Source organism: Syngnathoides biaculeatus, chromosome 11 (genome assembly GCF_019802595.1).
Source record: "Syngnathoides biaculeatus isolate LvHL_M chromosome 11, ASM1980259v1, whole genome shotgun sequence".
NCBI classification, from domain to species: Eukaryota; Metazoa; Chordata; class Actinopteri; order Syngnathiformes; family Syngnathidae; genus Syngnathoides; species Syngnathoides biaculeatus.
This window is the reverse complement of record NC_084650.1, coordinates 16,415,987-16,430,191: the sequence shown is the minus strand read 5'-3', so window position 1 is coordinate 16,430,191 and position 14,205 is coordinate 16,415,987. Positions and strand designations below refer to the sequence as shown.

The window sequence follows — 14,205 nt, the reverse complement described above, 5'->3', positions numbered from 1 at the left end:
GAATAAACCCTTTTTCGTCTCAATGTAATATGTTCTTTCTCAGGGCACTGAACCAATCGCAATTGCACTGTTCTGGTCGCCTTTGCGCTTTCTGAGACAAATTGGACATTTGGAAAAATCCATAGTGGCTTGGCCACTAAGGAGTTTCTTTGTGCTCAAAATACATCTTTTTGGTTTGAAATATGGGCGGCACGGTGCCTCAGCCGGTAAAGCGTTGGCCTCACAGTTCTGAGGTCCCGGGTTCGATCCCGGCCCCACCTGTGTGGAGTTTGCATGTTCTCCCCGTGCCTGTGTGGGTTTTCTCCGGGAACTCCGGTTTCCTCCCACATTCCCCAAAACATGCAACATTATTCGACACTCTAAATTGCCCCTAGGTGCGACTGTTTGTCTCTATGTGCCCCGCGATTGGCTGGCAACCAGTTCTGGGTGTACCCCGCCTCCTGCCCGTTGACTGCTGGGATACGCTCCAGCACTCCCCGCGACCCTTTTGAGGATAAGCAGTGAAGAAAATGGATGGATGTCTAGAAAAAAAGAAGGGTAGAAAGACAGGAGTGAGGATAGCTACAGCGAGAGAAGAATTAAAGGAAGAAAAAAGTGGAGAAAGGAAGAGAGGAAGTAAATTGGGAAGGATGGATGGAATGTGTGAAAATGGGTTGTTGGCAATTGGGTTAGGCTCCAGCACTCCCAGCGACCCTTGCGAGGATAAGCGGCAAAGAAAATAGATGGATGGATGGTTTCAAATATGGCACACAAAGTATAGCATTATTTGACGATCTCAAAAATATTGTAGGCGTGCACCTGTGGGGCTTTATTGTCCATTCTGTGTGTTACTATTACATGCTAACGCACTAACAGGCACCTTTATTTATTTATATCAAACAATACATTTTTGCGGTCGGTCAATGTTACATCTTTTGTCACAACATGTAGCCTTTTTGGGACAAAGTGGTGTTTTTTTTTTTTTTTTTTTTTCGTGCCCAAATTTTCAATGTTGCTTATTCAGACAAAAACATGGCACTTTTTCTGGGCCAAATGTATGTTTATGACAATATACTGCTGGTTTTGGAAACATTGCGTTATTGTTATGACCAAAATGTGTCAAATTTGCCAGGCCGACAGTCTAACTAATGTCGAGCCCCGCCGATTGGCGGTGCTCCACCGCGCCGACAGTGATCCGTATGAAAGGATCCCGCCCCCTGGAGGCGCTCGGGGAAGCTCACTTAAGGACATCGATACGCCGGGAAATGAGACACAGAGCGACGGCTGCCGAGAGTGCACATCTCTGGGAAGCTCTTATGCAGCGTTTAAAAAGCCGCTGATTGTCACCGCAGTCCATCCGATCATAACGTTCCGGGAAAGAAAGTGTGTTCGGTTTTTGTTGCAATTAGTGTATTTTGGGCCATTGGGTGAAGGAACAACAACAAAATAAATTATTTACCAAGAGTAATTAGTACTTGGAAGTTCCTGAAATCTTTGACAGGTCACGACATTACAATTAATTTCTAACTTTACCTACATTACAGTTTTGCTAAACATACCTCTCTGTAATATTGCACTTTATAAATCCATACAATAATCACAGTTAGGCAGGATGCAAAGAAACAAAATATTTTTTTCTCTCCAACTCAGTGGCCATTGTGTTGCCGTTTCTTGTGCGTGGACCTTCAATACCTAGGAGCAATAATTCAAGTATTTCTTCATAAACACCAAAAAATGTGCTTGTGATTATTGTTGTATGCTCTGTCTACGTGTTGCCCCACCATTTGTGTTCAAATATTCATTGTTGAAGGCTTATACTATGGCATTTTGTCCTGTTTGTTAGCATTAAGCTACATTAAACTGACTCAAAGCTATGTGTTTATTTGAAATATCTATGATGGGTAATTTTCTATTTGGGATGTTTAATTAGACAGTACAGTCAAATTTGAATGGGAGTGGCAACAAACCGATTGAAACCTCTTTAGTCCGGAGAATTCTTTATCCTTAATTATTGCTTACTCTGAAGCGAGTTGAGTAATACATATAATTACTATACGTTATTACTATTATTATTGTCGAAAGAGTACGTACCTATGTTTACTCTCAACTGTCAAACATTTGCCCCCTCCTCTATCCCCCGCGATACATTTTCCTTGTCACTCACCGTTTTCTTTGCATAGTCACCTAACAGCAGAATTAAAACAGCATTTTTTTTTTTTTTAATTATTCTTTACATTATATACTTTGAATGCTTAGTTTTGGCGGGGAGTATCGGGGGCTTGCAACGAAATAGGCGACATGGAAAAAGTGCTTCTACTTGGGAAAAATTCATGTTACAAAACGACTTCTGGAATGAATTCATTTCTGAAGTAGAGGTACCACTGTATCTTCATTATAAATCAATATAGAAGTTAATTCACCTCCAAACATTACATCACGTTTCAGGATGACTTGCAGTTTTTCCCCATCACGAGACAACCACTGATCTCCCTCCCGAAGCAAAACCACCTTCCGCCCGCCGAAATCATTCATCAGAAGTATCGGAATTATTGCTTCTGATAATCTCCCTGCCTCTCCTAGATATCAGTCAATTGCCAGACATTCCAATCCGAGATGTCAAAGTCTGCTAAATTCCGTGGCGGGAATACACGTTGAGCGACAAGAGGGAGCTTGTGAGGATAAACAAAGACGGAGAAAGTCACAGATTACCAACGACATGTCAAGCCATTGTCTTTTTGTGAGCAAATTGTGACGATTCTTTGTTGGCTAGATATAGCCATATGAAAAGGTGTTTGTCTTTTTAAACAAACAAATGTAAATAGACAAGCATAACGCAAGTAAACAAACAATTCAGGTTTTCAACGCTGATTTTATTAAAGGGGAAAAAAATATTGAAAGCTACCTTTCTGTAATATTTTTGAGTGTGCCTATGAGGATTGTTGCCTTTTTGTTTTGGGGGCAAAACAACTTGCATAACCTAAAGAGAATATATTTAATTGTCACAGTAAAATATTGTATTTCGATCATTATCACTTTCTTAAAATTATCTTCTTTGATACAAAATACATAATTTTGTCTGCCTAAAATACAACTTTTTGAAATCTGATGTACCTGAAATTGAATGCCTGCATCTTTACACATATTTTTATAATTATATATTTTTATGATAATATAATTATTATATAATATTATATAATTATTGAAATTGTTCTTTTTATAAATCTTTCGTATTCTTTCTATTAGTGGAAGGAGAGTAGCAAAGTATATATATATTTTTGCTACTGTTGGGTTTTTACCGTGCATATGAAACCTATTTTAAAACTTTCTACAACATTTAACAATTTTTCACGTTTCTATTTTTGTTGAGAGAAAAAAAAAAAAAAAAAAACACAACCTAATGTGACTATACAATATTCTCCACACCAACAAAATGCACACAGCACTTTATCACGCAGCGCAGACATTCCAAGTGGGAACAGCAGTAACTGAGTCACTGGTGAGGGGGTGTTGCCATTTAAGCAAGCTGGGGGAAAAAGAAGAAGAACACGAGCCGTAATTCCACTGCGCCCGATCAATAAGATCGATCGCTTCTCCCCCTCGCATGTTGACTCCTAACTTACTGCTGGGAACTCTCGTCGGCGGCTCTAACGCGGGGCTCTGAGAGCACGTCCTCGTTCGTGCGTTTACACCAGCGTCACGTCGCGGTGGAGACTCGCAACCGGCAAACGAGCCCGACACGGTAAAGAGCACAACGCGGCATCGCAATCTCGTCCACGGCGAGAATGCAAAGTCGCTTATGCTGTCAATGGGAAATTGGGCGGATGTGTTTCTGATAGCAGAAAGCGTGAAAAAGCTTCAAGGACACGGATCCGAAATTGAACAGGAAGTCAGCCATTTTGGTTTCAAGAAGCCTTTTCGGTGGGAATCGGGGATCATACTTTTTGACAACTCTGAATTCATCTAAAAGAGTTATGACACTTCTGCCAATCCCATAGAATGTGGTTGGTTATTTTGAAAAAAAAAAAAAATATATATATATATATATATATATATATACACAGTGAAGAAAATAAGTATTTGAACACGCTGCTATATTGCAAGTTCTCCCACTTAGAAATCATGGAGGGATCTGAAATTTTCATCGTAGGTGCATGCATATGCAATCATACATTGTGATTTTCTTCACAGTATATATATCCACCCATCTATTTTTTCCCGCCTATCCTCACAAGAGTTGCAACAAGTGCTGGAGCCAATCCCAGTTGTCAATGGGTACGAGGCGGGGTACACCCTGAACTGGTTTCCAGCCGATCGCAGAGCACATCGAGACAAACACTCGCACGTACAATCACACCTATGGGCAATTTAGTGTCTCCAATGAATGTTGCATGTTTTTGGGATGTGGGAGGAAACCGGAGTGCCCGGAGGAAAGCCACGCAGGCACGGGGAGAACATGCAAACTCCACACAGGTGGGGCCGGGATTGAACCGGGGGACCTCAGAACTGTGAGGCCAATGCTCTCCAGCGGAGCTGAGCCACCGTGCCGCCCTATCTGATGGTACACAGAGAGTTTAACGCTAGCGCCGTCATGCTAACAGGGCCTATTGAAAAAAAAAAACATACTGGTTGAGACGCGGCGGTAACACGCCAGACCAGTAAAAGTCACTTCCTCGGCACATATATTCCACCTGTCTCACTCTTCCCTTTTCCGTTCAAGTGCCCCCTTGCGGCAGTTCGAAAAAACTCACTAATTAGCCGCATCCCTGCATAAACCGCAGGGTTGAACCCGGGATCTAAGAACTGTGAGGCCAATGCTTTCCAGCTGATCCAACAAATCTCTCTCTCTCTCTCTCTCTCTCTCTCCTCTCTCTCTCTCTCTCTCTCTCTCTCTCTCTCTCTTCCCCCCCCCCTCTCAAAACCAGTTTCATGGATCAAGAATTGTTTGGTGTCTTGTCTACTATAACAATTTGCAAATAAATTTCAAGGAACCATATCTGAAATTAAACAGGAAGTCTGACATTTTGAGTGAAATCCAAGGATTGTACTTAAAAATATTAATAATAATAATAATGAATGTAGGCATTCACCCTATTGAACTCCAACTGCAAGACCAGAAGACAACAGGATGCATGTGAATTCTAACAGCAGAAATTAAATTGAACAGGAAGTCAGCCTTTTTTGTTTGAAGCAACATTTTGGATGAAATCCAGGGCTTGTATTTTTGACAAACGCATGACTGAAGTGCAAAAACGATTCCCAAGATGAAGCAGGTACCCCAGACAGATGGGCGACAAGAAATCGCAAAGCGTTTTTGCCTATGCCGTCTAATCTTAGTGGAAAATGGCGTCAAAATGTGCTAATTGAGGATTTTTTTTCCCCCCCGTTTGCCATTTTGAGTTAGGCCTTGACGATGAACTCGTTTCATCCATTCATTTTGCAATTGCACTTCCTAAGAATGTTTTTGTTTTAACCGTGACCCGACTACGGCGCCGAACGCTTTGATCGCTCGTTGAATCGTTTTGTCACACCCGCGTACAAAAACTCTCGCAAGCAACGCAGCAGGAAGACTGAAGGAGCTTTCACCCGAAACTCTTCCCGGCTCAGCGTTGACGGCAGGAGAACTGCTCTTATTCCACACTCCTCAAAAGCGAGAGGTTTGTTTTTCCATCATTTTTCTCTATTTGAAATTTACTACGAAAATATATATATATATATATATATATATATCTTAGGGACCGTATTTGCTGTTTCTTTGAGTGTTTCTATTGACTGTCGCTGATAAAAAAAAAAAAAAATAGATGTATTGAACCCGTCTGGTCCACGTTCAAGAAGAAGGTCACGATGAAGACGTATTCTTGAATAACAGCGCTCAATGAGGTCAGAAGGGTGCCCCGCCCCGCATGTTTCATGTTGTTCGCCGTGTGTGATGACAACATGAACGGAACAACTTTAAGAGACCTCTGGAATTGTGTCCCCGGGTCGCGAGTACAGTGCGGCGCTGCCAAATGAGGTTGTTCGGCATTTGTCATAAAGAGAGGACGAGAGACAGAGAGAGGGACCGGGAGGGGTTTATAAGAGATGGAGAGAGTGAGCAAGGGCAAGAGAGAAAGATGGAAAGAGAGGGAAAAGAGAGCAAAAGAGAGAGCAAGAGTGAGACCAAAAGAGAGATTGGGAGAGACCACAAGAAAGGAAAGCAAGATAACGTATGCCGTAATTCCCGGCCTACAGAGCCTGGTTATAAGCCTCAGCCAGTACATTTGTAAAGGAAATACCATTTGGTACATACATAGGCCGCAGCCGTGTAAACGCCGCAAGTGCCCACATTGAAACCGACATCGAAACAAGATATTTACAAAGAAAGACGGTACACAGAGAGTTTAACGCTAGCGCCGCCACGCTAATGCTAACGCTCGCGCCGCCGCACGAACAGAGCGGGTAAAAAAAATGAAAAAAAAAAACCTTACTGGCAAAAATCACAGAGACACGGCGGTAACACGCCAGCGCAGCGCTAACAGGGCCGGACCGGTAAAAGTCACTTCCTCGGCAAATATATTCCGCTCAAGTGGCCCCTTGCGGCCGTAATAAAAAAAATGCACAAATTAGCCGCATCACCGCATAAACTGCAGGGTTGAAAGCGTGTGAAAAAAGTCGTGGCTTGTAGGCGGGAAATTACGGCAAAACCCACGCAGGCATGGGGAGAACATGTAAACTCCACACAGGCGGGTCCGGGATTGAACCCGGGACCTAAGAATTGTGAGGCCAACGCTTTCCTGCTGATCCAAAATGTTGCCATCCATCCATTCATCCATCTATAATAGATAGATATATACAGATGGCATCAGCTGGTAAAGTGTTGGCCTCACAGTTCTGAGGACCAGGGTTCGATCCCAGCCCCACCTATGTTGAGTTTGCATGTTTTCCCCGTGCCTGCGTGGGTTTCCTCCGGGCACTCCGGTTTCCTCCCACATCCCCCCCCCCCAAAAAAAAAAACATGCGACATTAGATCGACACTCTAAATTGCCCCTAGGTGTGATTGTGTGTGTGACTGTCTCTATGTTCCCTGCGATTGGCTAGGTACCAGTTCAGGGTGTACCCCGCCTCCTGCCTGTTCACAGCTGGGATTGGCTCCAGCACTCCCCGCGACCCTTGTGAGGATAAGTGGCAAAGAAAATGTATATATATATATATATATATATTATATATATATATATATATATATATATACGCATAGAGAAAATTATCCTTTTTTTTCCTCCACACAAACATGAATATGAAGGAGGACTGAAAACATTTAACCCGATCAGAAAAATAGAGCCCAATGTGTTTGCCCTCGGTCAGCACCTGAGCTACCCACATACAACGATCGCAGCATTTAAGAAGGTTCCGCTAATTGGCGGCGACGTTATCAAGACCACGCTGCCATCACCACGGCAACGCCGCGGCGTAACGTTACAGTAATGTCAAGAAACCCAAAAGCCATTAATTTTTTACGGCGTCTCGAAATGCGCAGTGACTGATCCGCACGAGACGAACGTGGGGAGAAATAGAACGTCGCGTTCCGTTGGCCTATTTTGACGAGCCGCCCACAAAGGCAGTCACCGTCGTACCTGCATCGGCGTTTCAATACATGAGAGACATTCATTTGTGATGTGTGTGTGTGTGTTCGCGCTATAGCACTAAAGATGGAAAGTACAACCAGGTTAAGCAAAGCTTCTCGCGGCTACTGTTGTGTACCTCAAAAGACAAAAAAAAATAGTCACTTCGTCATATAAAAAAAAAAAAAAAGAGTAAAAGTGACAAAGCGATTATAATGCTGTAATAAGTCGTCATCACAACCCCCTCCACACTCCCGCGATTGAACCCATGGATGTAATTTAAATAAATAAATTAATTAATTAATTAATTCCCCACTTTTGCAAATTTTGATTTTTAATGTTTCATTTATTGCGGTATTTAGTTTGTACATATTTAATTTCCCTTTAACATTTATCCCCACATGACTTAAAAAAAAAAAAATTGGAAAAAAAGGGGAAAAAATTCTCACTTGTTTGTATTCTACAGTTTCAAAAATATTTAGTGATATAAAACGATATTTAACATTTTTCAGCAGAAAAAATTCTCGATCTGACAAACTTTATTTGAAGAAAGGTAAATGCACAAAACATTCATCCTTAGTTACAATTTTCAAAAATAGATATAATCCGTTCATGAGTTAATTAAAATTTCATTTAGATGCAGTTTTGTCTTTTTTAAAATATTTTGTCATGTTTATTGTTTTTATGCCATTTTAAATGTTTTCTCTTTATTTTCAAATGCCTTTAATCATGTAAAGCGCATTGAGTTACCTTGTGTATGAAATGCGCGATAAACACGTTTGCTTTGCTTTACGAGCTATTCAAAACAATTGTACATTTTTTCTTAAAATATTTCCGATTTAATCTCAGAGGTTTGAAAGAAATTTGAAGAAACGTATGACACCGAGAAGTGTCAAAGTAAAAGTTTAGACGGTCACAATTTGGATGCTGTAATAACGCCAACAGTCTTCGCAATTGACACCCGCTCGCCCGAGGCCGAGACGCAATTCCGAGTAACGGTGCCGTTGCACTCCCATCTCTCACTTTATATGTTCCACGTGGGAAACTACACAACAAATACATGTCATTGTGACATTGCAATATAGCATTTTTATCCAGAGATGAACTTACTGTAGTGAAGGAGAAGCAGCGAAATGACCACTGCGACCCGGAACCGATCTGAAAGGCAAATGAAGACGCGTTAGTTAGCAATAGCAACATTTTTGTGTCATTCTACGAGGGACACACACACGGTATGTGGAAACGCAAGTCATCATTTCGTCACACTGGGTGACATCACGAGTGATCGTCACTCGAGAGACCCCACTGACTAATATACCGTCTGTTATCATCATTTTCTTCCCCCTAAAATCTCATTCAGTCGCCCTACTTGGATGCATGCCTGCATTATTTTTTTTTTTTTTTTTTACCCCCGTTGAGCTATCCTCAACTGCAGTATTCGCACAAACACTCTCCCATGTGGATTTTTTCCCCGCTCTTTCTGTAATGCCTTGTAATTTGTAATCAGGAGAGCAGCAATTCATGTCAAGGAAGTATTGTTGAAGTGCAGTAATACATCTCGAACTGGGTAGGATTTTTGTATGTTGGGGCGGAGGTAATGGTAGTCTCTGTTGCGGTGTGGAGAGTCTTCACCGTTTGGGCACTTGCGTTGCAGTTCTTTGAAAAACAATCTAGAAGACACTTGTTTTTAAAGGGCCACTGTCATGAAATGCATGATTGTTAGTATGTTATTAATGAAAAAAACGGCAGCCGACATAGACCCATGCGTTTTTTCCACCACGAGACATGATTTTGACATACACAGCTTTTTACAACTCCCGCCTTGAGGGATTTGTTTTCGAGAAAAAGGAGGAAGTGACGTAAAGGACAGCGGCGCCCCCAAGTGGACTCGTTTGTTTCCATTAGTTTTACCTCCGGGAAGGTAACTCGTTGTTCCTTCGTGTTAGCCAAAATGCCGGCTAGTTGCATTGCTGGACATTGCTTGAACGCTCGGGAGGACGGCTTTACCCTTCACTAGTTTCCAAGAGACCCGGTTTGTCGTGAAAAATGGATTGCACGGGTGCAAAGGACGACAGCTTTGTAGGTTCCAAATGTTAGGTAGGTGTGTATACAGCTGCTAAAAAAAATAATAGTTTGGGGCGGACCACATAATCCGTCTCTCATAATGTAACAAGATCCTCGTACATATGACAGGGGGGCTAAATGTGTCGATGTGCGCATCGGACGGCTTCGCGTCGGGCTCGCCTGTGAAGGCTGCCGTGTCGGCTCGCGGATGGCGGCGGCTATGAACAACAGCTGCCGGCAATGGCACACTCAACAACGTGCAACGACAACGCCGCAAAGCGGCCCGGCTCGGCGCCGTGATAAGCCACCTCCGCGGCGAAAACGAGCCACCCCGGCCGACAAGGCGCCGGGCCCCGATGGCTCATTTCCGCCGCGGAAGTGGATCGGCCGGGGAGGCGTTTTGGCCGTTATCCGCATATCATCTAAATATGGCTCGGAACAATAGGGTAATGGTCACTTCACCGATTGTGAGATGTTCTCTTCTTCAAAAAGAGCTTCTGTGTCAGAAGGGGCGTGTTCCATAGTAGGGGCCACAGTGTGTTTTTGATGGCGAATTTCCGGGTGACGTCACGGGCAGGAGATGCAGCCAATATGGCGACCACTTGCATGTCAAATGACACTTCCGCGACTTTGCGCATGGATGACGTGCGCTCCGCTCATATTTATTTTTTCGTGTAGACATTGAAGTAAATAATGTTATAGGTACTTTTCATTTCACTATTTTAAAAATGTTTATCGGGATGACATTTGACCTTTCAGTCCCAGGTTGTGATTGTCCTTTCAAATGATATGTTCCAGGATCATAGTTTGTAACATATTCACTGTTTAAACTATGAACATGGGCAATTGAAATTTTTTTCTGAAATACTGTTAGATTCATTATTTGATCATGTATTTGTTTCTATTATTCTTGCTTTTCTACTCTTCTCTTTTGGTATTGTTCTCCTTCCGAGCGGCTGTGCGACCCAGAGTGTGACCCGGCGACACCTTGAGGAGTGATGCGCCCCCTTACTGACTTCAAAGCAGATAATCCTCAACACCATAAACATGCTGTAAATCGGATGCTATTTGTCTTTGCAGTCACTCGCATTTGAAAAATGTACGGGTGTGGTCAGTCATGCTCGCAGATAAAGTTGCCGGTGTGATTAGGGATGGCCTTAAAATAACTTACTGGATTAATACAACAACTGCAAATTAAAAATTAAATAAACAAATACATAACTAAAATCACATCACGCATCACAGGACTGCCGTAAACAGGAGGCCGGCTTGCTAGAACGCACCTTTTGTGACTTTTGTGACCGCCTGACGTATTGGCCACACCTAAATCAAGCGACAAGGTGGATGATAGTCTAACGTGCACTGCCTCGCAATCCACTCGGCTCATGATTTTGATGACTTTCGACGTAAATACGCACGCAGTACATCCAGCGGCTCTGAACATGCGCTTTCGGCCTAACTTCCGTACATGCTCAGCACGGTTTACTGACATTTCCTGTTTCCGGTTGTTTTGGAGCGGGCTTGTTTAGTTAACAACGTTTATGAAATAAACACATAAATTAATGCCAAGACTACACAAAATCAGCGATGTCTTTCAAAATCAATTTTTTCTAGTCGTAACAAATTTTACACGCGCTCGACTGTGCACATTTGCTCGCACGTCAAATGTGAGTGACTGGTCTAGTATTGGTATTGCCATCTGTTCCTCCTTTTGAATTTGTAACCTTTTGACCTGATAAGCTAATAAAAAGAGGGACACCGGTAAGGCTGATTAAGAACGTGGTTTGGAGTTGCAGCTGGTCAGCCAAACCCGTTTCTCCTCATGAGCCAAATCGAAGACCTCTTCTGTCCCTTCATTTGCTTATTTACTCCAGCGCTTGGGTTTGCTTACGGCCATGCTAACCTGGGAACGCTCGATCTCGTCAGATCTCGGAAGCTAAGCAGGTTTGGCCCTGGTTCGTACTTGGATGGGAGACCACCTGGGAATACCAGGTCCTGTAAGCTTCTCTCCCCGGCTAGATGAAGAGGAGTTCCCTCTGGAAGGGCATCTGGCGTAAAACTGTGCCAAACAAATATGCGTTCATCTAAGATGACACGCTGTGGCGACCCCTAACAGGACAAACCGAAAGGAAAAGAAGAAGAGTCCAGCGGTTGGGTTTAAACCTGACAATTACTATGGATGTAACAGTACATACGGTACATGTGTGTTGTGATTTGCTGGTTCGGTACAGAGAAATACCGGATTCAAGGACAGATTTGTTCACGGACCGCAAGTGTAACAACGACGTTGGGCTCTCGCCGAGCATGAAGTCCTGAAACAAAAACCAGAGCTACTGAGCCTCTGGCTGGTGGTCATTTTAGCGATATGCATTTATGCAGTACCCCAGACGTAACACAACTGAACAAACATTGTTTACCATCGACACAAGGATACACACACGCACAAGTTTCTCCCTCAAGACGAGGCGCCGAGAGCAGCAAAACGAAGCATCTCGCTATACAGTCACCACGTCCACACCCACGTACACCCGACAGCACTCTGGGACCAAAGATTTTTTTTATATTTAAAGCCACGCTGATAAAGCCTTAAGCTTTAATGTACAGTCGCTCGTGCGGGAACGGGACCCCGGTCGTTTGGGATTAGCCAAACAAGGCGTGAACACTGTAAAAAAAAAAAAATGAAAAATTTAAAAAATGTCATGTCATAGGTGTTTTAGGTTGCGTGTCTTGCTTGGTTGGTGGTGTTCGGGGCATAATGTGAGTTAATGATGTCACCTGGCATCTCATTAAAAAAAGCAGACAGGCTTGCACTTTGTCACATTCTATTACCGGCAACGCCGATGAGGGAAGTGTTGATTGTTGCGGGGTTATTTAAAGGATCATATCCATGACATCCACAAGATAGACCGTTTTAACTTTTAATATAGACCGCAGTCAACTTTTTTTTTTTTTTTTTTCTTGACATCGAGTCCGAGCTCCAAACACACGCATTGTATTTTCATTCTCGGAGAAAGCACTTCGTCACCGAAGCGCCGGATTCCAATCAGCAGTTGATGGGCGGGTGTACGTCGCGTATGTGACGCACGAAGCAGCCCGTCCGCCATTTCACTTACAACAAGCAAACAGTGATAATGCTGTTAGCCAAACTGTGGCTGTAGCGACATCGCAGCTCTGCTTAGCTTCTGACTTGAAAGCGTTTTAGTTTGGCGTTGTCTGGTTGTCTCTATTCAGTCGCCGATCTCATGGGCAGACAAATTCAGTGTGAATGTGGCATTCTGTAAGATGTACTGTTGCATCACAAATGAGCAAAATTCAGAATGACATATTTTGGGAATACAGGCAGTTCACACTCAATTTACTTGCTTTCTTTCCACACTTCACACGTGGGCACACCTTCAGATATTTGTTGACAAGCTTTCTAGCGAGCCACTTTCAAAATACATGAACACTGCAGGTTTAAAAATGGTAATAATAGCCAGCTTTAAACCTACAAACTTCCTTAAAATTTGTTTTCATTTCCATTATTTTCCTTGGAAAAGTTTGTAATGGAGCTCTTAGATTACGTCACAACTCTGTCACCATGGAAGATTCTACAACAATTGTGTATTCTTCAAGACGTCAATGAAAAGGCAGATTAAATGCATCCATCCATTCATCCTCACCGAACTCCTTCCATGCCAGACGTTTTGCTACAAAACTGTTGTCCTTCTTCAGTCCGACAGAATCCCTCACCCTTGGTGTCCAACAGGTTCTGGGGTTGTCGCCACGACAACTACCGACCACCTTAAAGTATTTTCACGTTTCCCTTCAGCTGGTGGCGGCACGTAATATGGTCAACTTGGACTCAATGTCCCAAGGCTCCCCTAGAACACGAAGGAAGTTCTGTCAAGGTAGGGTATCCTGGTGTCAAGTGGACATGAGGACACTCTTATCCTTCAACATGGTGTTCGTTATGGACAAGCTGATGAGCATTTATCCATCCATCTATTTTCTCCGGGTTGGGTTGAGGGTGAAGTAGCCTCAGGTGGGAGATACCCAGACTTCCCTTTCCCCAGCCACTTCTTTCAGCTCTTCTCGAGGGATCCCCAGGCGTTCCCAGGCCAGCTGAGACACAGTCTCTCCAGAATGTCCTGGGTCATCTCCGGTGTCTCTTTCTGGGAGGACATGCCTGGAACACCTCACCTGGGAGGCATCTGGACCACCTCATCTGGCCCCTCTCAATGCAGAGGAGAAGCTTTAGCAGGGATATCTAGACTTCCCTTTCCCCAGCCACTTCTTCCAGGTCTTCCAGAGGGATCCTGAGGCGTTCCCAGTCCAGCCGAGAGACATCAGACTTTAGTGTGTCCTGGGTCATCCCCAGGGTCTCTTTTCAGTGGGACTTGCATGGAACACCTCACAAGGGAGGCGTCCGGGTGCCATCCACATCAGACGCCCCAGCCGCCTCATCTGGCTCCTCTCAATGCGGAGGAGCAGCGGCTCGACACTTGAGCCCCACCCGGATGACTGAGAACACAGACACCCTGTGGAGGAAACTCATTTCGGCCGGGATCTTGTTCTTTCGGTCACG

The 14,205-nt window shown here is 43.6% G+C and overlaps 1 protein-coding gene and 1 pseudogene across 1 annotated transcript in view; one reads left to right on the top strand and one right to left on the bottom strand.

Moving 5' to 3' along the window:
* The window catches only part of lingo2 (leucine rich repeat and Ig domain containing 2), a 270,223-nt gene that overhangs the window by 172,565 nt on the left and 83,453 nt on the right, over positions 1–14,205 (bottom strand). The window contains exon 2 of the mRNA XM_061835769.1: positions 8,685–8,732. The gene's annotated coding sequence lies outside the window, so the exon portion shown is untranslated. The remainder of the gene's footprint in view (positions 1–8,684; positions 8,733–14,205) is intronic.
* LOC133509290 (5S ribosomal RNA) lies at positions 11,524–11,642 on the top strand (annotated as a pseudogene).